The 26,364-nt window shown below is 41.4% G+C and overlaps 1 pseudogene; it reads right to left on the reverse strand.

Annotated features, from left to right (window-relative positions):
• Nucleotides 1-482: 482 nt before the first annotated feature.
• Nucleotides 483-17,259, reverse strand: LOC119522093 (annotated as a pseudogene).
• Between the last annotated feature and the right edge of the window lie 9,105 nt (nucleotides 17,260-26,364).

The following is a 26,364-nucleotide window of genomic DNA, read 5'->3' on the forward strand; positions in this document are numbered from 1 at the left end:
ATGAAAATGATGTCTTACTCCATTAAGTTAAGAGTTTTAAAAGCTTGTCTGATTAGAGACTGGTATCCTTTTGCAAAAAAAAAAAAAGCACTGACTCAATGGGCCAGACAACCAGAGCAGGTACAATGAAGAGGGAGCTGGTACCTGTCCTGTTCAGGACAGAAAGTCCACAGTAAAATCAATGACTCACCAAATTTAAATGGGAAAAAGCAACACAGTCAAGTCTCCATTTAAGGTGGTTTTATAGTAAACATTAATTTGTCAGTTTCAATATTAATTAGAAAACCTCTGTCGTCTGTTTTGAAGCCTTTCAAATAGTAATTTTTATTTTAACAACAAACTGGTGATGTGGCACACCCTTTCTAGAAGAAACTAGAATTTCATCCAGTGTGCAGTTTCTCATGCCTGTTCCCACCCCCACGAACCCTTGCAGGGCTCTCTGTGTCCCATCTGCTCCTTTGCCGGGCACCACAGCTGCCCCATCATAGGTCTTCTCTTTTATTCCCAGCTCGGTTATCTTCCTTTGAAGCCTGAGATTTCTGATCTTTCTCCTTCTTTTTGCTCTTCTCTTGCTTCATTTTATTTTTCTCTGCTTCCTCCTCCTTTGCCAGGGTATACCTGTCCCTCCAGAGTTACTTCAGCATACCTGTCTTGACTGACCAAAAAGTCTTTGATCTCCCAGACATAGCTCCCATCATGAAGCATACAGACAGCTAGGTCTGATCCCACAATAAACCTCTGGACATTGTAGTTGGCATTGAAAAGACTGCCCTGTCAGAGGCTAGTGATTTCCTCCGTCTCCTTCTCCATGGGGCTTCCTGATACAGTAATAAACATCATGAGAGTCTTCCCTTTCATTGTCATTTTCAACATGCTTTCAGGCTTGCCTGGATCTATCTTTGAGAAGTCAATCGGTGCTGAGGGTCTTTTGTGCTCTGGAAGATCTCCTACTTCTATGTCATCATCTTTCTCCCACTGTTCCAAGAGTCTTGCCAGGTCTGCATCATAGTAATCGCTAATACCCTTTTTCTTCTTCTGGGGGGGTGGAGTAGCCTCACCGGGCATCCCAGCAAGGCCTTCAGCCACATTGGCTGGAGGCAGCAGCAGCAAGTCAAAAGCACAAAGCCTGTTTGTTTTCCTTAAAGAGTCTGTTGCCTCTGGGTTTTAGGACTTGTCTGGCATAGGAACACTGGTGAATTCAAGTTTCTGAGAGATAAAACTTACTGAGTGAATCTTTTCTAGAATCTCAGGTATAGACCTAGGTTTTGGGAATACTTTTGGTAAGGGCATGGCATACTGTGACCATTTAGGATGTCTAGCTAGAGCTTGCATAAGAGAAACCTCCAGGATAGGCTCTTGACTATATTTAGGATCTCTCAGCCACTGTGACCTCAGCTTGTTACCTTTGTTTTCTCCCTCTCCTCCCTTTTGGCCAAGTAGGAATTTTCAATCCCTTGCTTCCAGGGCCCGGCTCATTCCTGGGAGTCATGTCCCTTGTCACCAGGGAGATTCATTCCCCTGGGAGTCATGTCCCTCATTGGGGTGAGGTTAATGAATTTATTTGTCGAGTTGGTCTTAGAGAGAGAAAGGCCACATCTGATAAACAAAAGAGGTTCCTTGGAGGTGTTGCACACCATACATTTTAAAATTTTAAATTGTTAACTCTGGAATTTAGTCTCTGATATGCTTGTTCCTTAAGTTTGTATCCAGATAATAAGAGAGTTTTCCTTGTGTGCTGCTCTCCTTCAGAGTTTAGCCCTCCTATCAAGAAGATCAGCCCAAGGCAAATGTGAAGTGCAGGGTCTTCTCTGTTCTTGGTTTTTGGTTTTTTTTTCCTGAGCCCACCTCTTATCCTGAACTTGTGCTCACTCATGGCCTTAGGAAATCCCCCATTTACAAGAGACCCAGTATCCCCACTACTCTTTATGAAAGAGACTTTCACCCCTCCTGGGTGCTCTATAGTACATCTTAAAGTTAGTAATCCATTTCCTCAGACCACTTCAATTTAATTGTTTCTTACACTTATTTAGCTATCTACAAGCTGCTTCTGCCTATAGGTCAAGTTCTGGGAGGGTGAGCCAGAGACAGCTTTCCTGATTCAGTATTTCTGGATGCCACCTGAAAGATTAGCATTGACATTCAGGCACCTAAGTATGTGAATAGGGATGATCCTGCTGCCTCCAGAAAAGGGCCAGAAATCCACAGTGGAAGCACAGGCTGACTGCACACTGTGCTGATCTCAGAAAGGGGCCATCAAAGGTGCCACAAGCTTCTTGAGCCTCTTCTACCATTTTTAACTGCATTTTCTTGATTTGGCAATTATCCAATTACTGTAATCCTTTATCTGTTTTCCAGAGTTTTGAGGAAGATAGCTGTGTCATTTTTTTTTTAAATTCAGTTTTATTGAAATATATTCACAAACCATACAGTCATCCATGGTATACAATCAACTGTTCACAGTATGATCATATAGTTATGCGTTCATCACCACAATCTATTTCTGAACATTTTCCTTACATCAGAAAGAATCAGAATAAGAATAAAAAATAAAAGTGAAAAGAGAATACCCAAACGATCCCCCCATCCCACCCTATTTGTCATTTAGTTTTTACTCCCATTTTTCTACTGATTTTTTTTTCAATTTTTTAACTTTGTTTATCAAAAAATTAAAAACAAACAGGCAAACAACAACCAAAAAAACCCCACAACATTTCAAACAAAGCAATGGATTAAGGAAAACAAATAACCTAAAATAACTACTTTGCTTCCAATATGTTCCTACCATACCCCAAGAAAATTAATAAACCATGTCCAAACAGAGGAGTAAGAAAAACAAATAATCTAAAATAACTACATTGCTTCCAACATGTTCCTACCATACCCCAAGAAAATTAACAACCCCTAAGAAAACAAAGGAATAAGAGAAAAAAAAACCTAAAATAACTCTATTGCTTCCAACATGATCTTACTATATCCAAGAAAGTTTACAAACCATAATCATTCCTGAGCATTCCCATAACATTGAGATTACCCTCCATAGTTTATCTGTTCTTATTAGATTATCATTCCCCCTCCACTAATTGGTATCTCTAGGTCCCCTACATTCTACAGTATAAAACATTGTACATTTTTCACAGAATTCACATTAGTGGTAACATACAATATCTCTCTTTTTGTGCCTGGCTTATTTTGCTCAGCATTATGTCTTTTTTTTTTTTTTTTTTTTTAATCTTCATTTTATTGAGATATATTCATATACCACGCAGTCATACAAAACAAATCGTACTTTCGATTGTTCACAGTACCATTACATAGTTGTACATTCATCACCCAAATCAATCCCTGACACCTTCATTAGCACACACACAAGAATAACAAGAATAATAATTAGAGTGAAAAAGAGCAATTGAAGTAAAAAAGAACACTGGGTACCTTTGTCTGTTTGTTTCCTTCCCCTATTTTTCTACTCATCCATCCATAAACTACACAAGGTGGAGTGTGGTCCTTATGGCTTTCCCAATCCCCTTGTCACCCCTCATAAGCTACATTTTTATACAACTGTCTTCGAGATTCATGGGTTCTGGGTTGTAGTTTGATAGTTTCAGGTATCCACCACCAGCTACCCCAATTCTTTAGAACCTAAAAAGGGTTGTCTAAAGTGTGCGTAAGAGTGCCCACCAGAGTGACCTCTCGGCTCCTTTTGGATTCTCTCTGCCACTGAAGCTTATTTCATTTCCTTTCACATCCCCCTTTTGGTCAAGAAGATGTTCTCCGTCCCACGATGCCAGGTCTACATTCCTCCCCGGGAGTCATATTCCACGTTGCCAGGGAGATTCACTCCCCTGGGTGTCTGATCCCACGTAGGGGGGAGGGCCGTGATTTCACCTTTCAAGTTGGCTTAGCTAGAGAGACAGGGCCACATCTGAGCAACAAAGAGGCATTCGGGAGGAGGCTCTTAGGCACAACCATAGGGAGGCCTAGCCTCTCCTTTGCAGCAACTGTCTTCCCAAGGGTAAAACCTGTGGTAGAGGGCTCAACCCATCAAACCACCAGTCCCCTATGTCTGTGGTCATGTTAGCAACCATGGAGGTGGGGTAGGCAAATACCCCTGCATTCTCCACAGGCTCCTCAAGGGAGCACTACATCTTTTTTTTTTCCTTGTTTTTCTTTTTTTTTTTTTTTTTTAACTTTCCCTTCTTTTTTAAATCAACTGTATGAAAAAAAAGTTAAAAAGAAAACAAACATACAATAAAAGAACATTTCAAAGAGACCATAACAAGGGAGTAAGAAAAAGACAACTAACCTAAGATAACTGCTTAACTTCCAACATGTTCCTACTTTACCCCAAGAAAGTTACCTAATATAGCAACATTTCTGTGAACTTGCTCCTACTATATCCATCAGAAATTAACAGACCATAGTCATTCCTGGGCATCCCCAGAACGTTAAATAGCTTATCTGTTCTTCTTGGATTATTGTTCCCCCTTCTTTAATTGCTCTCTATTGCTAGCTCCCCTACATTATACATTATAAACCATTTGTTTTACATTTTTCAAAGTTCACATTAGTGGTAGCATATAATATTTCTCTTTTTGTGCCTGGCTTATTTCACTCAGCATTATGTCTTCAAGGTTCACCCATGTTGTCATATGTTTGACGAGATCGTTCCTTCTTACTGCCGCGTAGTATTCCATCGTGTGTATATACCACATTTTATTTATCCACTCATCTGTTGAAGGACATTTGGGTTGTTTCCATCTTTTGGTAATTGTGAATAATGCTGCTATGAACATTGGCGTGCAGATATCTGTTCGTGTCACTGCTTTCCGATCTTCCGGGTATATACCGAGAAGTGCAATCGCTGGATCGAATGGTAACTCTATATCTAGTTTTCTAAGGAACTGCCAGACTGACTTCCAGAGTGGCTGAACCATTATACAGTCCCACCAACAGTGAATAAGAGTTCCAATTTCTCCACATCCCCTCCAGCATTTGTAGTTTCCTGTTTGTTTAATGGCAGCCATTCTAACCGGTGTTAGATGGTATCTCATTGTGGTCTTAATTTGCATCTCTCTAATAGCTAGTGAAGCTGAACATTTTTTCATGTGTTTCTTGGCCATTTGTATTTCCTCTTCAGAGAACTGTCTTTTCATATCTTTTGCCCATTTTATAATTGGGCCGACTGTACTATTGTCATTGAGTTGTAGGATTTCTTTGTATATGCAAGATATCAGTCTTTTGTCAGATACATGGTTTCCAAAAATTTTTTCCCATTGAGTTGGCTGCCTCTTTACCTTTCTGAGAAATTCCTTTGAGGTGCAGAAACTTCTAAGCTTGAGGAGTTCCCATTTATCTATTTTCTCTTTTGTTGCTTGTGCTTTGGGTGTAAAGTCTAGGAAGTGGCCGCCTAATACAAGGTCTTGAAGATGTTTTCCTACATTATCTTCTAGGAGTTTTATGGTACTTTCTTTTATATTGAGATCTTTGGTCCATTTTGAGTTAATTTTTGTGTAGGGGGTGAGGTAGGGGTCCTCTTTCATTCTTTTGGATATGGATATCCAACTCTCCCAGCCCCATTTGTTGAAAAGACCATTATGACTCAGTTCAGTGACTTTGGGGGCCTTATCAAAGATCAGTCGGCCATAGATCTGACGGTCTATCTCCGAATTCTCAATTCGATTCCATTGATCTATATGTCTATCTTTGTGCCAGTACCATGCTGTTTTGGCAACTGTGGCTTTATAATAAGCTTCAAAGTCAGGGAGTGTAAGTCCTCCCACTTCGTTTTTCTTTTTTAGAGTGTCTTTAGCAATTCGAGGCATCTTCCCTTTCCAAATAAATTTGATAACTAGCTTTTCCAAGTCTGCAAAGTAGGTTGTTGGAATTTTGATTGGGATTGCATTGAATCTGTAGATGAGTTTGGGTAGAATTGACATCTTAATGACATTTAGTCTTCCTATCCATGAACATGGAATATTTTTCCATCTTTTAAGGTCCCCTTCTATTTCTTTTAGTAGAGTTATGTAGTTTTCTTTGTATAGGTCTTTTACATCTTTGGTTAAGTTTATTCCTAGGTACTTGATTTTTTTAGTTGCTATTGAAAATGGTATCTTTTTCTTGAGTGTCTCTTCAGTTTGTTTATTTCTAGCATATAGAAACATTACTGACTTATGTGCATTAACCTTGTATCCCGCTACTTTGCTAAATTTGTTTATTAGCTCTAGTAGCTGTATCGTCGATTTCTCAGGGTTTTCCAGATATAAGATCATATCATCTGCAAACAATGACAGTTTTACTTCTTCTTTTCCAATTTGGATGCCTTTTATTTCTTTGTCTTGCCGGATTGCCCTGGCTAGCACTTCCAGCACAATGTTGAATAACAGTGGTGATAGCGGGCATCCTTGTCTTGTTCCTGATCTTAGAGGGAAGGCTTTCAGTCTCTCACCATTGAGTACTATGCTGGCTGTGGGTTTTTCATATATGCTCTTTATCATGTTGAGGAAGTTTCCTTCAATTCCTACCTTTTGAAGTGTTTTTATCAAAAAGGGATGTTGGATTTTGTCAAATGCTTTTTCAGCATCTATTGAGATGATCAATTGATTTTTCCCTTTTGACTTGTTAATGTGTTGTAATACATTGATTGATTTTCTTATGTTGAACCATCCTTGCATGCCGGGAATAAACCCCACTTGGTCATGGTGTATGATTTTTTTAATGTGTCTTTGGATTCGATTTGCAAGTATTTTGTTGAGGATTTTTGCATCTATATTCATTAGGGAGATTGGCCGGTAGTTTTCCTTTTTTGTAACATCTTTGCCTGGTTTTGGTATTAGATTGATTTTAGCTTCATAAAATGAGTTAGGTAGTGTTCCATTTTCTTCAATGTTTTGAAAGAGTTTGAGTAAGATTGGTGTCAGTTCTTTCTGGAAAGTTTGGTAGAATTCCCCTGTGAAGCCATCTGGCCCTGGGCATTTATTTGTGGGAAGATTTTTGATGACTGATTGGATCTCTTTGCTTGTGATGGGTTGGTTGAGGTCTTCTATTTCTTCTCTCTTCAGTCTAGGTTGTTCATATGTTTCCAGGAAATTGTCCATTTCCTCTACATTATCCAGTTTGTTGCCATACAGTTGTTCATAGTATCCTCTTATAATTTTTTTAATTTCTTCAGGATCTGCAGTTATGTCACCTTTTTCATTCATTATTTTGTTTATATGGGTCTTCTCTCTTTTTGATTTTGTCAGTCTAGCTAGGGGCTTGTCAATCTTGTTGATCTTCTCAAAGAACCAACTTTTGGTGATATTTATCCTCTCTATTGTTTTTTTGTTCTCTATGTCATTTATTTCTGCTTTAATCCTTGTTATTTCTTTTCTTCTACTTGGTTTAGGATTGGTTTGCTGTTCATTTTCTAGCTTCTTCAGTTGATCCATTAGTTCTTTGATTTTGGCTCTTTCTTCCTTTTTAATATATGCGTTTAGTGCTATAAATTTCCCCCTTAGCACTGCTTTTGCTGCATCCGATAGGTTTTGGTATGTTGTGTTCTCATTTTCATTCGTCTCTATATATTTAGCAATTTCTCTTGCTATTTCTTCTTTAACCCACTGATTGTTTAGGAGTGTGTTGTTTAACCTCCAGGTATTTGTGAATTTTCTAAGTCTCTGATGGTTATTGACTTCTAATTGTATTCCATTGTGGTCAGAGAATGTGCTTTGAATAATTTCAATCTTTTTAAATTTATTGAGGCTTCTTTTATGTCCCAGCATATGATCTATTCTGGAGAAAGTTCCGTGAGCACTAGAAAAGTATGTGTATCCTGGTGATTTGGGATGTAATGTCCTGTATATGTCTGTTAAATCTAATTCATTTATCAGATTGTTTAGGTTTTCAATTTCCTTATTGGTCTTCTGTCTGATTGATCTATCTATAGGAGAGAGTGATGTGTTGAAGTGTCCCACAATTATTGTGGAAACATCAATTGCTTCCTTTAGTTTTGCCAGTGTTTCTCTCATGTATTTTGTGGCACCTTGATTGGGTGCATAGACATTTACGATTGTTATTTCTTCTTGCTGAATTGCCCCTTTTATTAGTACGTAGTGGCCTTCTTTGTCTCTCAAAACATCCCTGCATTTGAAGCCTATTTTATCTGAGATTAATATTGCTACACCTGCTTTCTTTTGGCTGTAGCTTGCATGAAATATTTTTTTCCATCCTTTCACTTTCAGTTTCTTTGTGTCCCTGTGTCTAAGATGAGTCTCTTGTACGCAACATATTGATGGTTCATTTTTTTTGATCCATTCTGCGAATCTATATCTTTTAATTGGGGAGTTTAATCCATTTACATTCAACGTTATAACCGTGAAGGCATTTCTTGAATCAGCCATCTTATCCTTTGGTTTATGTTTGTCATATTTTTCCCCTCTGTCTATTAATATCCTGTATTGTACCCATACCGAATCTCTTTAGTACTGAACCTTTCTCCAAGTCTCTCTGTCCTTTCTTTGTTTCTCTGTCTGTAGGGCTTCCTTGAGTATCTCCAGTAGGGCAGGTCTCTTGTTAGCAAATTCTCTCAGCATTTGTTTGTCTGTGAAAAATTTAATCTCTCCCTCAAATTTGAAGGAGAGCTTTGCTGGATAAAGTATTCTTGGCTGGAAATTTTTCTCACTCAGAATTTTAAATATATCGTGCCACTGCCTTCTCGCCTCCATGGTGGCTGCTGAGTAGTCACTACTTAGTCTTATGCTGTTTCCTTTGTATGTGGTGAATTGCTTTTCTCTTGCTGCTTTCAGAACTTGCTCCTTCTCTTCTGTGTTTGACAGTGTGATCAGTATATGTCTCGGAGTGGGTTTATTTGGATTTATTCTATTTGGAGTTCGCTGAGCATTTATGATTTGTGTATTTATGTTGTTTAGAAGATTTTGGAAGTTTTCCCCAACAATTTCTTTGAATACTCTTCCTAGACCTTTACCCTTTTCTTCCCCTTCTGGGACACCAATGAGTCTTATATTTGGATGTTTCATATTATCTATCATATCCCTGAGGTCCATTTCGATTTTTTCAATTTTTTTCCCCATTCTTTCTTTTATGCTTTCATTTTCCATTCTGTCATCTTCGAGGTCACTGATTCGTTGTTCAACTTCCTCTAGTCTTGTACTATGAGTGTCCAGAATCTTTTTAATTTGGTCAACAGTTTCTTTAATTTCCATAAGATCATCCATTTTTTTATTTAGTCTTGCAATGTCTTCTTTATGCTCTTCTAGGGTCTTCTAGATTTCCTTTATCTCCCGTACTATGGTCTCATTGTTCATCTTTAGTTCTTTGAGTAGCTGCTCTAGGTGCTGTGTCTCTTCTGGTCTTTTGATTTGGGTGCTTGGGCTTGGGTTATCCATATCGCCTGGTTTTTTCATATGCTTTATAATTTTCTGTTGTTTTTGGCCTCGTGGCATTTGCTGAACTTGATAGGGTTCTTTTAGGATTTGTAGACCAATTGAAGTCCTTATCTCTAATTTATCAGATCTACAGCTTCGTGGAGTACACTTTCTCTAACTAACCAGCAGGTGGCGTCCACGAGCCACCTGTTCTCCACAAGCCAGTTCTCCCCTGCTTAGCCTTTTTGGTGAGTGGGGGAGTGAGTCTTGTGGGGTCCAATTGGTGTACCAAGCTTGCGTGTGTAGTTGGTGTTGCCTGCCCTGTATATGGGGCGTGTTTCTGGGCAGTCAGGGAGGGGGGGTTGGCTCTAACAATCAAATCTCCCTGGTGATCCTAGAGTTTTAAAGCTGCTGCAGTAGTCTAATCCTTCAGTTCAGTCCTGCCACAGTTTGTCTCTGCCACTGACCCACAAGTCCTTGGTATTGGCGTATGGCTCCAGAGACTTGCAAGTGGGCCCCTCTTCCAGGCCGTGCACCCCGGGTCCTCTGTTGAGGGATGACTGTGCTATGTCACAGGTGAGTGCCGTCCCCCCAGGGCAGTTCTGGGCTGCTGGGCTGTGTAGGGAGGCTCCCAGTCTGCTGAAATCATGGCTGAATGGGGCTTTGTTAATTCACACTGCTCCACCTTCCCAGCTCTGGGACAATCAGCTGAGGTTGCAGGGAAGGCTAATGTCCACGCCCAGTTTTGTGGTGTGTGCCTGTTATTTGAAGCACTTCCGTCACACTGGGTTGTCTGCGGCAGTTCTGGGCTATGGGGCTGGCGATGGGCAGGAGTGTTTCCTGTCCACCAGGATGATGGCTGTGAGCGGACACCCCCCTTTTCTTGGGAAGTTGTGGTGTTTAGTGAATTTTCTCAGCCACTGGATTATTGCGTTTTGTCTCAGAGCTCTCCTAGTTCTGCTCTTGACTTGACCTGCCCAAATAGCAAGTCTTTGAAGCTTTCTGTATTGGGCTTCTTAGAGTAATTGTTTTAGAAAAAGAAACAAGGATTAAAAAAAAAAAAAAAAAAAAAAAAGGGCCCTCCTCAGAGATCTAATGGGTTATTGAAATGCTAAGAGACAAAGCAACCAGGGCCATTAAGGAAAGGTCCACAGGGCAGAGAGATCAGCTTTTCTTCGGGATTTGCATATGCGCCTCAGGGCCCTTCCCCTTTCTATGTTCACCAGAACTCCAAAAATCCTCCGCTTTTATTTTAGAGTTTTTCGTGTTGTTTTTTTTTCTATGCCTGTCTCCTCTCTGCTGGGCTGGCTGCTCTCAGATTCTCTGGTGTCTGGTCTCAGTCTATCTATGGTTGGAGTTTGGATCAGTAGAATGAGTTTCCGATAAGGGCTGCCACTGCAGTTCTCCCTTCTCCTTCCCGGAGCTGACAGCCCCTCCTCCCCCGGGACTGAGCCTGGCGGGGGGGGCGCGGGTCCCCTGGCCGCAAAAACTTACAGATTTCGCTGATCTCAGCAGTTCCACGTTTTCATGAGTGTTGTATGAAGTATGCCCAAAGTCAGATTGCTCTGTGGTGTCCAGTCCACGCAGTTCCTGGCTTTCTACCTACTTTCCTGGAGGAGTAACTAAAACATACAGCTCACCAGTCTGCCATCTTGCCCTGCCTCCAGCTGTGTCATTTTGTGTTTGTAGTTCAAAGATTCTGTGGGGAAATGCTACCCTGGAGAATCTTATGCCACCATCTTTTTTGACTAGAAGGCTAGGGGGACATTTTAAAGCAAGATAGTGACAAAACAAAGTAGTATGTTGTGCATATTTGCCTTTCCCATAAATAAAGCAAAACTAAATATCCTACAAGACCGAAGAACTATTGCTTTCTCTCCAAATTTGATTAACACTCCTTATATTACCAATAAATGTACAATATACATTTTCTGCACATTTGTAGATGGCATTCAAAATCATGACTCTAGCATCATTATGCAGGCCTGTTGCATAGGACTGGACAGGAGTAAGCATGGTGGAGAGGAAAGTGTGCTAGCAGAGATCTGAAAATCATATATGACCACTATGAATAATTTTATGCCAATAAATTTGAAAAATTAAATTAAAGGGGTAATCTGCTAGACATAAAATACCAAAATTGGTTCAATAAGGAATGGAAAACCAGAATAATCAATAACCCTTAAGAAAATAGCTCAGTAAGTGAAACAATATCTCCCTCTGCCCCTTACCCCACCCTCTACTAAAGCAAGCAAGCAAGCAAGAAATAAAGAAGCAAACAAACCAAGTTCAGGCAATTTCATATTATAATTTACCCAACATTAAAAAATATGAAGTCCTTCCTTATATAAACTAATATAAAAAATAGAAAAGAAGGAAAATTACCCAACTCATTTTGTGGGGATATTTAGAATCTTGTTTCCCAAAACAGAGAAGTACAGTAACAAGATAAAAACAAATTTGGCTGAATTTGCTTATGAACACAAATTCAAAAATCTGAAAACAATATTAGCAAGTTGAATCCATTAGTGTATAAGAAACTAAAACATTACAGCCAACCAGGGTTATTGCAAGAATGCAAGGATGGTTCAACATGAGCAAATCTATCATGGAATTCATAGTATTTATAAGAAGAAAGGAAAGAACACAGGTGTAGGCATTAAGAGATCAACTTAAGTTCTACCTCTGCAATGCTATTAACTAGCTGTGCAACCACTTGCCTCTCCCCAACACCCTCAAAGGTGTTCTCAGGTGGGGCTCTTCACTAAGGAAGGGAGCACAGCTTTGAGAAACAGGCTGTTCCTATCTTTGCTCCATTTTCTGCACCTGTCAAGTTAAGAAATATTCTAATTACATGATTTTGTAAGTTACCTGAAGGAAACATGGTGGCACTCAAAAAAAACAGGAAAGGAAATATTGCTGCATGTCTAGTCCTGGCTAAGTGTGCCCATGGTGCTGGTGGGTTCCTCAGAGATCACCCCTTGGCCTGTTGGAAAATGCATAAAAAGCATGGACACCACTATGGCATACTTAACTGCAGACAAGAAGAAATAAATCTGGAATGAATGCAGTGATGGGGCAGGGGAGGGTGGAGTACAGGGGAGATTGCACACCAGGGCCCTGCCCATCTCACATGAGCCTCTTTCTGCCCATAATATTTGTTGGCTGATCTATACAATATACTTCTGACTATGTAGCTCCAAGAACAGCAGCAGGTAGGTTGCACAAGATATTGCTGGACAACTTCTAAAGCACTGCTGTTACTCCTAATACCAAGACTGTGGTCTTTGAAAAACATTTCCCATTAAAAGGAACCAGTGGAGAACTTCCAGGGAAGATGGTGGAGTCGGGAGCTGCAGGGCTCACTCCCATTCCAAGGACAGTTAGTGGACAGGTAGAAAATGTCTGAAACAACTGCTCTGGGGCTCCAGGAGCCAGGGGAGCACTGTGCAGCATCCAGGGAAGAGCAGGATGAAGAGACTGAGAAACGGCAGTGAAAAACTGAGTAACTCATTCTGCCATGGCTGATGGCATCCATCAGCTACTCTCAAGGCAAGCAACCTTGGGTCTGGTCCATGGCTGGCTGGCTGCTGGGGACAGAGAGGGGAGTGGGGCAAAGTTGAGTACAGATAATGATGTACTCCATGAATTTAAGACTACTGGGCCCTGATGTTTTAGCCTGACCCAGACAGGGGCCACTGCACCATTGTTTCAACTCTGCCTCTGACAGGGGTGGAGCCAGTGGGCATTTTAAAACACACTGACTTCTTAGGGTTGTAGGAAACAGCTTGCTGAAGAGCATCATCTGCTGGGCAGACCAGGAAAGTTCAGCAACAAAAAGGCTTTTTGGCATCTTTCCTGACCTTCTCCCCAGGGCCCATTAAAACAGGTCTGGGTCCCTAGTTCACTGGGAGATGCAGACAGAAGGATGTTTGGAGATGCTAAGCTAAGAAACAAAGCCCAGAGTTTGCCCTGGAGAGGCTAAGAGAAGACTTCCAGATACTTAGAGAGAAATGCCCTGGGAGAACAAACAAGAATGCACAGGAGCTGAGAGAGAGAAGCTAAGAGAGATAGAAGCCCAGAGACATTTTGGAAAAAGCCATTTTGAAACCAGAACCCAGGAGCAAAGGACCAGCAGATGCCAACCACGTGTCTTTCCAGCTGACAGAGGTGTTCCAGATGCCATCGGCCTTTCTTCAGTGAAGGTATCCTCCTGTTGATGCCTTAGTTTAAACACTTTCATGGCCTTAGAACTGTAACTTTGTAACCTAATAAACCCCCTTTATAAAAGCCAATCTATTTCTGGTATTTTGCATAACAGCAGCTTTAGTGAACTGAAACAGATTCTAGTACCATAGAAGTGGGGTGCTGCTCAGTTTGCAAATACCAAACATGTTGGAATGGCTTAAAAAGGGGAAGATTCTGGAAGAATTGTGAGGAGCTTGGCAGAAAAGGCCCAGACTGCTTTGAAGAGACTGTTGGTAGAAATATGGACTCTAAAGATACCTTCAATGAGGCCTTAAACAGAAATGATGACTATGTCATTGCCAACTGGAAGAAAGGTGATCTTTGTTTTAAAGTAGCAGAGAAATTGGCAAAATTGAGTCCTGGTATCAGATGGAAGGCAAAATTTTGAAAGTGACGAGCTGGGATACTTAGCTGAAGAGATCTCCAGACTAAATATGGAAAATGCAGCCTATACTAAATATGAGAGGAAAGACATAAGCTGAGAACTGAACCCTTGGGTACAAAGAAACAAGAAATTGGTCTGGAAAATTCTGAGCTTCCAGAAAGCGAGACTCCAGAGGATAGTGCACCATGTGAGAATTCAATGAACCTGTAACCAGCCAGCCATTTCAATACAAGTCAGGATTGGAGATGGAGCTATCCAGAAAGGATTTGTGGAAAGTACTGTTGTCTGATGGTTTTGACTCCTGTATGCTGCATGCCAAGCCAACAAACTGTGAGATCTGTATAAATGGAACCACTGCCAGTCTGGACTGAGTGGATGGAGAAGGGACAAAATGAGAGAAAGATGACTTCAAAGGCAGAACCATGGAAGCTAAGGTCTGGAGTCAAGAAATCTCAAGCCAGGAGGGTGGACCTACCCATGCATGTGGAAAGGGTGAGTTTGCTCCGGAGGCAGAGGGTGGGCCTTCTGCCTTGATGCTCAGGAAGAGTGCTGCCACCCCAGGCCTCAGAGAGGATGGAGCACATTCCCCAGGGATTGGGGAGAGACTGGCCACCACCCCACTGTTCCAAAGAGGGGACAGCCTTTGCCCTGGAGGTGGAGAGTCTGGGTGGTGCCCCGATGCTTGAGGAGGGTGGGACCAAGAAGGTGGCCTCCCCATTGTGTGGGAACATTCACTCCAGTGTTTGGAGAGAAAAGGGCTGCCATGAAGGATCTTGGAAAGGGTTGGACTCCTGCTCTCTCAAGCCCCAAGGATAAAATGTCATTCTATAAATTACTCTCAGACTTTGAAATCTAACAGTTTGCCCTGTGGGTTTTTGGAACTGTTTAGGTCCCATGACTCCAGTTTCCCTTCCAATTTCTCCCTATGGCAATGGGAATGTTTATACTATGACTGTCCCTCCTTTCTATATTGGAAGTTGATAACTTGTTCTAAGTTTCACAGAGTCACAGCCAGAGGGGAATTTTGCCTTAGGCCAGACCACGTCTATAACTGATTTTGATAAGACTTGTACTTATCTATTGTTACTGAAATGATTGAAGCTTTTGTGATATTGTGATGGATTGAATATTTTTGCATTGGAAAGAACATGTCTTTTTGGGGTCCAGGGGGTGGAATGTGCTGGCTTGAATCTATTTTGTCCCCCACAAAACTCATGTTCTTTAATGCAATCTTGTGTGGGCAGACATTTTAGTCTTTTGATTAGGGTGGAACTTTTTGATTAGGTTGTTTTCATGGAGATGTGACCCACCCAACTATAGGTGAGACCTTTTGATTAGATCATTTCCATGGAATTGTGGCCCTGCCTATTCAGGGTGGGTCTTAATTAGATCACTGGATTCCTTTAAGAGAGACATTTGGGAGAGAAGCTAAGAGCTGACACAGACCCATATGCTTGGAGACACTGGGAGATGCAGGCAAAAGGACATTTGGAGATGTTAAGCTAAGAGATGAAGCCCAGAGTTTGCCCTGGAGAAGCTGAGAGGACCCCCCAGACACTTAGAGAGAAATGCCCCAGGAGAACCAAGCAGAGAGCAGAGAGAAGCTAAGAGAGACAGAAGCCCAGAGACATTTTGGAGAAAGCCATTTTGAAATCAGAACCCGGGAGCAAAGGACCAGCAGATGACAGCCACGTGCCTTCCCAGCTGACAGTAGTGTTCGGATTCCATCAGCCTTTCTTCAGTGAAGGTATCCTTCTTGTTGATGCCTTAGTTTGGACACTTTTATGGACATTTGTGAACTAATAAATCCCCTTCATAAAGGCCATCCTTTTCTGGTATTTTGCATAACAGTAGCATTAGCAAACCGGAACAGTGACTATATCTCAATAAAACTGCTTTAAAATAAAAGGAACCAAGAATCTTTGGAGAAATAGCTGACTCCAGATCTGGATAGGAAATATAGCATTAAGTCAGGAAGCTATCAGATTCTTGGAGTCATGCTGAAAGGACTCAAGAGCCAAATTTAACACCTTACATTGGGGAAAAGGAAACAATAACAATATTAATTTGGATAAACCTGTGAAGGAATGAAACACATCAAATATGTGAATATCCATGAGTTCATAATGGCAGTCTATATCATTTATATACACACTTGCACACACATACATGTACTGGAGAATGCTAGGTGATCTCCTAGCATTGTCTCATTATTTTGAAAACAGGCAAGTAAAGGGAAAGAATCAGGCATTCTTCCTGCCATTCCTAAGTTATGTTAACCTCATGTTAATACAAAAAGAATGATAAAAGTAATGCCATCTTCTGCAGCTCTGAATGAATTATTAATGTATCTAATCAATGGTTATTAATGAATGGCTACCAGCAATACAAGAAAAAAATCAACTAGACATGTACCTCCTTATGGAAGTACATACCACTACCTAAAGTAGTCTTGAAAACACAACAAAATAGAATCTGATCAAGCCTCCAGATCTACATTAATTAAATAAAATTAAAAATTCATTTCTTCAGTTGCACTAGCCATATCTCAAGTGCTAAATAGCCTCTTGTGGCTAGGGGCTACCATATTGATTAGTGTACATATAGAACATTTCTGTCATTGCAGAAAGTTCTATTGGACAGCATTATTCTAGCTCTAACTACCAATTTACAGGGAATATAGAGGACAGAGGAACATGTTAAATCACCATGAGGATGCACTAAGCAATATTCAGGCCATGGAAACTCTTAAGGATAAAATATCCAGTTCTTTCAACAACAACAAAGTGCAAGAAAAAAATGAAATGGAGGGGAAACATATAGCCTAAAAGGCTTAGGAAATATATCACTCAACTGCAATGTTTGGACTTATTTGGAGCTCAATTCAAACAAACTATTTAAAAAATGTATAAGACAGCCTGGTCCAATCAAGATGGCAGAGTGAGATGCTTCAGTGCTCCATACCACCACAGAAGCTTTGAACAACCAGAAGGAACTGGCAGAAACATCTTTCTCAAAGATCCAGAAAACACTTAAAAGATTACAATAACAAGGTGAGCACCGAATTAAAAAAAAGGCTACTTAAAAGGGGTAGGATTGCATAGGATCCTGGCTGGCCCCTTCCCCCAACCCTTCACCAGCTCAGTGCAGAGCTGACCCGTGCTCCCAGTTCTGGAAGGAGCAGTGTAGCCCTTGAGCACATGTTGGGAGCAGCATGACTGGTGGTGGCCTGAGGTACTCGCTGTCCCTGAACTTGCTCTGCATGTAGAAGGCAGCTCACCAAGTTCTCTTACAGAACACTGTGGGAGAGTAGTCAAGTGGCTGCCTGGGGCAAGGGATTACTGGCTGTGGGGCTTACTGTGCAGTGCCTGAGACTGTGAGGAAACGGTTTTCTAAGGTAGAGTGGACATTCATATTTGTGTAAATGGGGGAATTCACAGGGCCACATGTGCATGCTCAAGACAAGAAACATGTGCAGAAAGTCCCAGGGAGGTCCTTGTGTTTTGGCCTGGAGCTGTTCTCTAAATTCATTGTATGATATGCTGGTTTGAATCTGTTATGTACCCCATAAAAGACTATGTTCTTTTAATCCACTCTTGTGGGGGCAGACCTATTATGGGTGGGATCTTTTGATTAGGTTGTTTTCATAGAGATGTGACCCCACCCACTCAGGAGCTGAAAGAGAGAAGCTAAGACAGAAGCCCAGAGACATTTTGGAGAAAGCCACAAAAAACAGAAGCTAACTCTGGGAGAGGCCCAACAGACTCTGGCCACGTGCCTTCCCATGTGTTCCGGTTTCCTAATGCTGCCATTACACAAAATACCAGAAATGGATTGGCTTAAATAAAGGGGGTTTATTGGGTTACAAATTTACAGTCTGAAGGCCATGATAATATCCAAATTAAGGCATCAACACGAGTATACCTTTACAGAAGGAAGGATAATGGGCTTCCGGAAAAATTCTGTTAGCTGGGAAGGCAAGTGGCTGGCATCTGCTGATCCCAGGTTGTGTTCCACCCCTCTCTCAGCTCCTGTGCTTTGTTCAAAATGTTGCTCTTGGGGCGTTTTGTCCTCTCTTAGCTTCTCTGGAGCAAACACTGGGCTAGCATCTTCAAAGTGTCAGCAAAAGCCTGCTTTCAATGGCCGTCTCCAAAATGTCACTCTCAGCTGCTCTGAGGTCTTTCTGTTTGTGAGCTCTTTTATAGGACTCCAGTGATTAAATCAAGACCCACCCTGACTGGGTGGGGTTCACATCTCCATGGAAATAATTCAATCAAACATTTCACCTACAGTTGATTGAGTCACATCTCCATGGAAACACTCAATCAAAGGATTCCAACCTAATCAACACTAATACGTCTGCCCCCACAATATTACATTAAAGAATATGGCTTTTGGCAGGACATAATGTATCCAAACCGGCACACCATGTGACAGAGGAACCCCAGATGCCATTGTCCTTTCTTCAGAGAAGGTATTGTCCCATTGATGCCTTAATTGGGACATTTTCATGGCCTTAGAACTGTAAATTTGTGAACTAATAAACCCTCATTGTAAAAGTCAATCCATTTCTGGTTATTTTACATTCTGGCAGCTTTAGCAAACTGGAACATATGGATAAGCCCTGAAGAAGAGCACTCCCACAGGTCAATCTGCAAAGACTAGGAAAGGTGTTTTCTTTTTTCCTTCTTTTTTATTGTTTGTTGTTAGCTCCTGGCGGTTAAGGAAAGTTCTGTCATAATACTAGCCAGATACAAGTTTAAGAAACAAATGCCTCGGAGTCTAAATTCCAGCAATAGCACACTACAATATCAAACTATACAGGTTTTTTTGTTTGTTTGTTTTTATATTTAAATTCAGTTTTATTGAGATGTATTCACACACCATACAATCATCCAAAGTGTACAATCAGTTGTTCACATTACCATCATGTAGTTGTTCATTCATCACCCCATCTATTTTTTTCAACATTTTCCTTGTACCAGAAAAAGTGAACATAAGAATAGGAAAAAATAAGAGCAAAAAAAGAACACCCACATCGTCCTCCCCCTCCTGCCCTTTTTCCTTTAGTTTTTTGTCCCCATTTTTCTACTCATCCATCCATATACTGGATAAAGGGGAGTGTGATCCACAAGGCTTTCACAATCACTCTGTCACCCCTTGTAAGCTACATTGCTATACATACATCTTCAGGAGTCAAGGCTACTGGGTTGCAGTTTGTTAGTTTCAGGTATTTATTTCTAGTTATTCCAATACATTAAAATCTAAAAAGGGTTATCTATTAGTGTGTAAGAGTGCCCACCAGAGTGACCTCTTAACTCCATTTGGAATCTCTCAGCCACTGAAACTTTATTTCATTCATTTTGCATCCCCCTTTTGGTCAAGAATATGTTCTCAATTCCATGATGCCAGGTCCAGATTCATCCCCAGGATCATATCCTGCGTTGCCAGGGGGATTTACACCCCTGGGTGTCAGATCCCACGTGGGGGGGAGGGCAATGATTTCACCCACCAAGTTGGCTTAGCTATAGAGAGAGGGCCACATCTGAGCAACAAAGAGGTATTCAGGGGAAGACTCTTAGGCACAATTATAACCAGGTTTAGCCTCTCCTTTGCAGTAACAAGCTTCATAAGGGCAAGACTTTTGATAGAGGGCTTGGCCCATCATCCTGCCAGTCCTCAATGTTTGTGAGAACATCAACAGCCATCCAGGTGAGAAAGCCTGTTCTAGTTTGCTAATGCTGCCAGAATGCAAAACACCAGAGATGGACTGGCTTTTATAAAAGGGGGTTTATTTGGTTACACAGTTACAGTCTTAAAGCCATAAAGTATCCAAGGTAACGTATCAGCAATCGGGTACCTTCACTGGAGGATGGCCAATGGTGTCCAGAAAACCTCTGTTAGCTGTGAAGGCACATGGCTGGCATCTGCTCCAAAGTTCTGGTTTCAAAATGCTTTCTCCCAGGACATTCCTCTCTAGGCTGCAGTTCCTCAAAAATGTCACTCTTAGTTGTACTTGGGGTATTTGTCCTCTCTTAGCTTCTCCGGAGCAAGAGTCTGCTTTCAACGGCTGTCTTCAAACTGTCTCTCATCTGCAGCTGCTATGCTTTCTTCAAAGTGTCCCTCTTGGCTGTAGCCACTCTTCAAAATGTCACTCACAGCTGCACTGAGTTCCCTCTGTCCATCAGCTCATTTATATGGCTCCACTGATCAAGGCCCACCCTGAATGGGTGGGGCCATGCCTCCATGGAAATATCTCATCAGAGTTTCACCTACAGTTGGGTGGGGTGCATTTCCATGCAAACAACCTAACCCAAATGTTCCAACTTAATCCTCACTAATATGTCTGCCCCACAAGATTGCATCAAAGAATATGGCTTTTTCTGGGGGACATAATACATTCAAACCAGCACAAAGCCCAACACCTCTGCATTTTCCCCCAATTCCTCAGGGGGGCTCTGCATATATATTTTTGTTGTTGTATTGTTTTTCAATTAACTTCATCAGAAAATTAAAAAAAAAAGACATAAACAACATCTCAAACAAAAGCAAAATAAAGAAATAACAATAAAACTAATAACCTATAACAACTACATTACTTCCAACATGCTCCTACTCTATCCCAAGAGAATATTTAGACTATAACCAAGCAAAGGACCATACAGGTTTTAACAAAAGATTACAAAACATACAAAGAAATAGGAAGCCATGGCCCAGTCAAAGGAGAAGATTAAAGCATTAGAAACCACTAATGTAGGACCAGACCTGGGGCATACTGGAAAAGGACTTTTAAAAATGGTCTTAAATATGCAAAGATCTAAAGGAAAACATGGGTAAAGAAGTAAAGGAAATCAGAAAATGATAGATGAACACAAAGAGAATATCAATAGAGAGATGGAAATTATGAAAAGGAACTAAACAGAGCTGAAGACTTCAGTAATAGAAATTAAAAATTCCCTAGAAGGGTTCAACAGCAGACTGGGGCTAGTGGAAGAAATAAACAGTGAACTTGAAGATAAAACATTTGAAATCAACCAGTCTGAGGAACAAAAGGAAGAAAGAATGAACAAAAGTGAACAGAGCCTGAGGAAAGGGTGGGGCACAATCAAACATACCAATATAAGCATTGCAGGAGTGCCAGGAGAAGAGGGCGAGAAAGGGACAGAGAGAATATTTAAGGAAATAATGGCTAAAAACTTCCAAATTTTTACAAAAGACATAAATATACACATTCAAGATGCTCAATGAACGCCAAACAAGATAAACCCAAATAAAGCTACACCATGACATATTATAATCAAACTGTCAAATGCCAAACATAGAGACTTCTAAAAGCCCCAATAGAAAAGCAACCTTACAAGGGAGCCTCAATAAGATTAAGTGCCAATGTTTCACTGAAAACCAGGGAGGCAAGATGGCAGTGGGATGATGTATTTAAAGTGCTGAAAGCAAAATGTGCCACCCAAGAAATCAATATCCAGCAAAACTGTTTTTCAAAATTAAGGGAGAGATTAAAACATTCCCAGATACCCAAAAGCTGAGGGTTCTACCAGAGATGTTAAAGAGATTTCTGCAGGTTGAAAGTAAAGGACACTAGGTAATAGAGTGAAGCCACATGAAGAAATAATGATATTTGATGAGGGTAACAAGACGGGTAAATATAAATGCCAGTACTATTTTATTTTTGGTTTGTAATTGCACTTTTTACTTTCCACAGGATCCAAAAGGGCAAAGCATAAAATGTAATGATAAATTAGTGGTTTGGGACTCATGAAATTCATGAGAAGAACTGCATAAAAGTGGGGGGTATGAAGGGGTATGGGAACATAGTTGTGTATACCATTGAAGTTAACTTGGTATCTAGGCAAATGAAATTATTATAGATTTAGGATGTTAAGTTTAAGCTCCATGGTAACTACAAAGAAAATATTGGAGAAAATGCAAGCTCAAAGAGACAGAAATTAGACTATAGGCTGCCTTTCCAGGGGTGGTGGGTAAGAGGGAATGGGGAGTTAATGCATAATGGGTATAGGGTTTCTGTTTTGGGAGCTGGGAAAGTTCCAGTAATGGAAGGCAGTGAAGGTACTGCAACATTGTAAATATCAGTAATCCTCCTGAATGGTATGCTTGAGAGTGTTTGAGGTGGGAAAGTTTATGTTGTATATATATATATGTTCCCACACTTAGAAAAAAGAATGAGCAACTAAAGAGATAATAACAATTAGATGCAATATGTGATCCCGACAGGATCTATTGAGGGAGGAAAAAAGGTTCAAAAGGACATTATTGGGACATATGAAAAATTAGAATATGGACTGTAAGCTTTATATAAATGTTAAATTGTTTGAACTTAACTGAACTTAAAGTGGTTACACAAGTGAATATCCATGTTCCTAGGAAATGTACACAGCACCATTAGGTGTTCAAGGAGCATGATGTATACAACCTACACTCAAGTGTTCAGAAAGTAGATTGAAAAAATGAATAGACAGATAGACAGATAGATAGAGAGGTGGACTGGTGAATAGATAGAATGATACAGCAAATGTGGCATAATGCTAAAACTGGTGAATCTACCTGTCCTGAGGTGGGGGGTGGGTAGGAGTAGGTTGGAGTTCTCTGTATGGGTTTTGTATTATTTTTGTAAGTGTCCTGTAAGTTTGAAAGTATTTCAAAATAAAAAGTCTAAAAAGCCAAAAATAAATAAATTCTCTATTAGAAATGTCTAAGAAAATTAGAGAAAAAGTGAAGACTGACTAGGTATTTGATAAGATAAAGTAATCATTGTTATTGCAGGGAGTGTTAGTGGTACTGTGGTTATGTTCTTTTATAAAAATCCTTAACTCTTAGAGACACTTGGTGCAAAATCTACAGATGGTAAGATGTCTGGAATTTGCTTGAAATTATTCTGGGGGTGGGGGAGTGGGTAAGGGTATAGAGGAAGTAAGATTGGGTATGATTCGATAATGTCTGAAATCAGGTGGTCAGTGCAAGGAGGGTTTATTATACTGTTTTCTCTACTTGGGTATATGTTGAAAATGTCCATAATAAAAAGTTAAAAATATTTAAATAATTTAAAATGTATGCAGAAAAAAAATGTACAGCTGCTTTCCTTGTTGTGCCACATTTAGCAGAGGACTGAATCTAGGGAACCTACAGGGAAGAGAAAAGGAGCTGGATCAAGGATGTTCCCAGGACAGCATACCCATCGTAGGTAGACTTTCCAATACTTGGGAAAATGAAAAGAACAGGAGGGAAAGAAAAGAGAACCTGGAATGGTGAGAAGAGGGGAGAGAAGAGAGGAGAGGTGCAGAAATTAAAGTCTACATACAAAGTGGGGCAACAATAGAGAAGTGGAGAGGAGGTCCAGCCGAGATAGCTCTTGGCTGCAGAAGAGCAACTGTTTCTAGGAGGCATGTGCCTCTCCCCGCCATCACACAGGGTGGCCTCACCACCACATAGTCCAGTCCTTGGCAGTGGATCCAGAGAATCCTTTTCCAACAGCATGCATTTCCAGGCCTCTCACTATCCCTGGCACCCTCCCTCTGGGTTCATTCTAGTTTGCCTCTGTCTCTCATAATGGAGTCTGCGTTCCTTAGCAAGGCATTCAAGGCCCTTACAATTGGTCTTTCTGACCCTACAGGTTCTCTTTTCTTTCTCTCCTGTTCTTTTCATTTTCCCAAGTATTGGAAAGTACTTTCCACCTGCTTTGTACTCTTGTCCAGCTCATGCTGCCATGTCATGTCCCTGAGCCTTTGCACAGACCCAGAATGCCCTCCCCCTCCCTTCTTTGCCCCAAAGACTCCACTTGGTTCTTGAAAGCTCATCTCATACTTTCTGTCCACTGGGAAGGGGTAGCAGACATACTGGGAGCCCCACCCAGATCCCCTCGGCTCCCTCTTACCAGTTTCGTGCACACGACCCTTAGCTGCTACAGGTGCTGCTGCTAATGGCTCACACCTGCAACCTTCTACAGGGGCTTGCCCTTGGGTGATTGGAGCCACTCAGACCTGAAGTTCCTCAGATTTAGGTGTCCCCAAGGACTAATTAGTGTAGGGGTATCAAAGCTCTTTTCCTTGACTCAAGGCAGAACAGTTTCTGAGGGGCAATTTATGCCTCAGAGCTCCCAATGGGATCAGGTTGAGGCTAGACTTCTCTTGAATCCACATCTTCTCTTGGCTTCTTCTCCTTCCCTATTCTGCTTCCTTCACTCCCTTACAGCTCCCTCCTGAGGGGCCTCCCTCAATAAGTCACCTGCACAAGAACCCATGTCTTGGGGCTCTAGGTTTAGGAGCCTTACCCGAGACAGGAGCCTTCCACACCTCTATGAGTATAAGCAGGTGTCCCCCTTGCATGCACACACACACACACTCTTCATCTCTCTCTTATCAGACTCAGAACACAGTGTAGTGATTATGGGTTTATTTCTCCATGAGGCAGAGACCAAGTCTAATAAATATTTGTTTCCTCCATCCAACATGGAATGGTCAAAACCAAAAAGATGCTGGCTTGAAGCCCCCACTGGAGAGGATTTGCAGGTGCTGAAGCTATTGGGCTACAAAGAAAGCTTTGCCAGTTTGGATGTATTAATGTCCCCAAAAATGTCATGTTCTTTAATGCAGTCTTGTGAGGGCAGACGTATTAGTGTTGATTAGGTTGGAACCTTTTGATTGTTTCCATGGAGATGTGACTAGTAACACCTTTGATTAGGGTGTGACCTGTTGATGGGATTGCTTCCATGGAGGTGTGGCCCCACCCATTCAGCGTGGGTCTTAATTAAATCACTAGAGCCCTATAGGAGTTCAGACAGAAGGAGCTCTGTGCTGCAGCTTAGAGAGACATTTTGAAGATGGCTGTTGAAAGCTGACACTGACATTTTGAAGAACACCATTTTGAAACGCAACCTGGAAGCAAGAAGATGCCAGCCGCGTGCCTTCCCATCTAACAGGGGTTTTCCGGATGCCAATGGCCTTTCTCCAGTGAAGGTACCCTATTGTTGATGCCTTACCTTGGGCACTTTACGGCCTTAAGACTGTAACTTTGTAACCAAATAAACCCCCATTATAAAAGCCAATCCATTTCTAGTATTTTGCAACATGGCAGTGTTAGCAAACCGGAACATAAGCCTTTTGGCAACCTGGTCTAAGCTGTGTAGAAAAAAGTAAAAACAAACAAACAAACAAAAACATAGTTCCTGTAGATTAGAACACCTAAACTAAGCCACTAGGATTCAGCTTGGGTTGCACTCTGCCTAACAACTGCCTACATGTTGAAGGAACCACCAGGTGTTTCTGAAGAGGGTGTCGAATCTCTCAGCAAGTTGGGGAGACTCATCTCTAATGGTTCCGAAACCAGTTCTACCAGGGAGTTCATCAGGGTTATGACTCCACGAAAACACTACTCCAGGTGTAGGGGTGGGGGGGTGTGTGCTTCTTGCAGTTCAGAGGATAGAGAACCAAAATTGAGAGCCATATGTCAAAATTGAGAGCCATGTGTCAAGACAAAGAAGGAAGGCAGAGGGGACTGGATGAAGAGTGAAGGTCAGGAACAGAGTAGCCAAGGATCAAGGTCAGTTCAGCAAGCCCCACAGGAAGCCCCAGAGCTAGTTCGGAGATTGTAACTGAAATGTTGACTAAGCTTGACTTGTACATAATGAGAACACTACTTTTATTGAGTCCCTGATGTCCCTTTAAAATTGGTTCAGTAGACATTACCTTCTCCCTTTCCTACATAAATACTCCAGTGGGTCCCATGACTTTTCATCTCAGTCTTAGGTAATAGTTAGCTTTACAGTCCCTCAAAGTCATAAAGTCACAGCCTTTCTTCCATAATTAGAATACCCAGCCCAAGACGTTCATCATAACTTCTCCTCTTTCCTGGCTTAGGCCTTTTTCCAATTGGAATCCTCCAGCAGTAAGGAGGTGTGGCTAGCTTCCGGTCTATCTCTCAACCTCACACTTCCTCTTCCCTTCCTGTCTCTCTCCTAACTAGTAACTGAAGGGTAGGAGTGGGGTGGAGAGAGGAGTGGTAAGTGAATGGGCGGTGTCTCTCTTGACCTGGTTCTCTCTCTGGGCCTGGAAGACATCTAAAGCTGATTCTCTCTCCCTGGGGAGTTTTCATGAGTTCTTCAAAGATTCTCACTGCTAGGGTCCTTGCCTATGGTCATGGATACAGAGGCATGGAAGTCATCTCCCTCAGCCCTGGGCATTGGGCAATACCCTCCCCGCCCCAGCTACTTTATGTTGAAGTCTCCTCACTTGCACCCCAGAAGTCCTCTTGGGCAGAATCTTGGACAACCCCAAGGAGGCTGTCTCCTGCAGGGGCCAAGGAAACTTTCAGGCAAGTTTTGCCCCAACACTAGTTCCAGTT

Source organism: Choloepus didactylus, chromosome X, assembly GCF_015220235.1.
Source record: "Choloepus didactylus isolate mChoDid1 chromosome X, mChoDid1.pri, whole genome shotgun sequence".
In the NCBI taxonomy this organism is placed as follows: domain Eukaryota; kingdom Metazoa; phylum Chordata; class Mammalia; order Pilosa; family Megalonychidae; genus Choloepus; species Choloepus didactylus.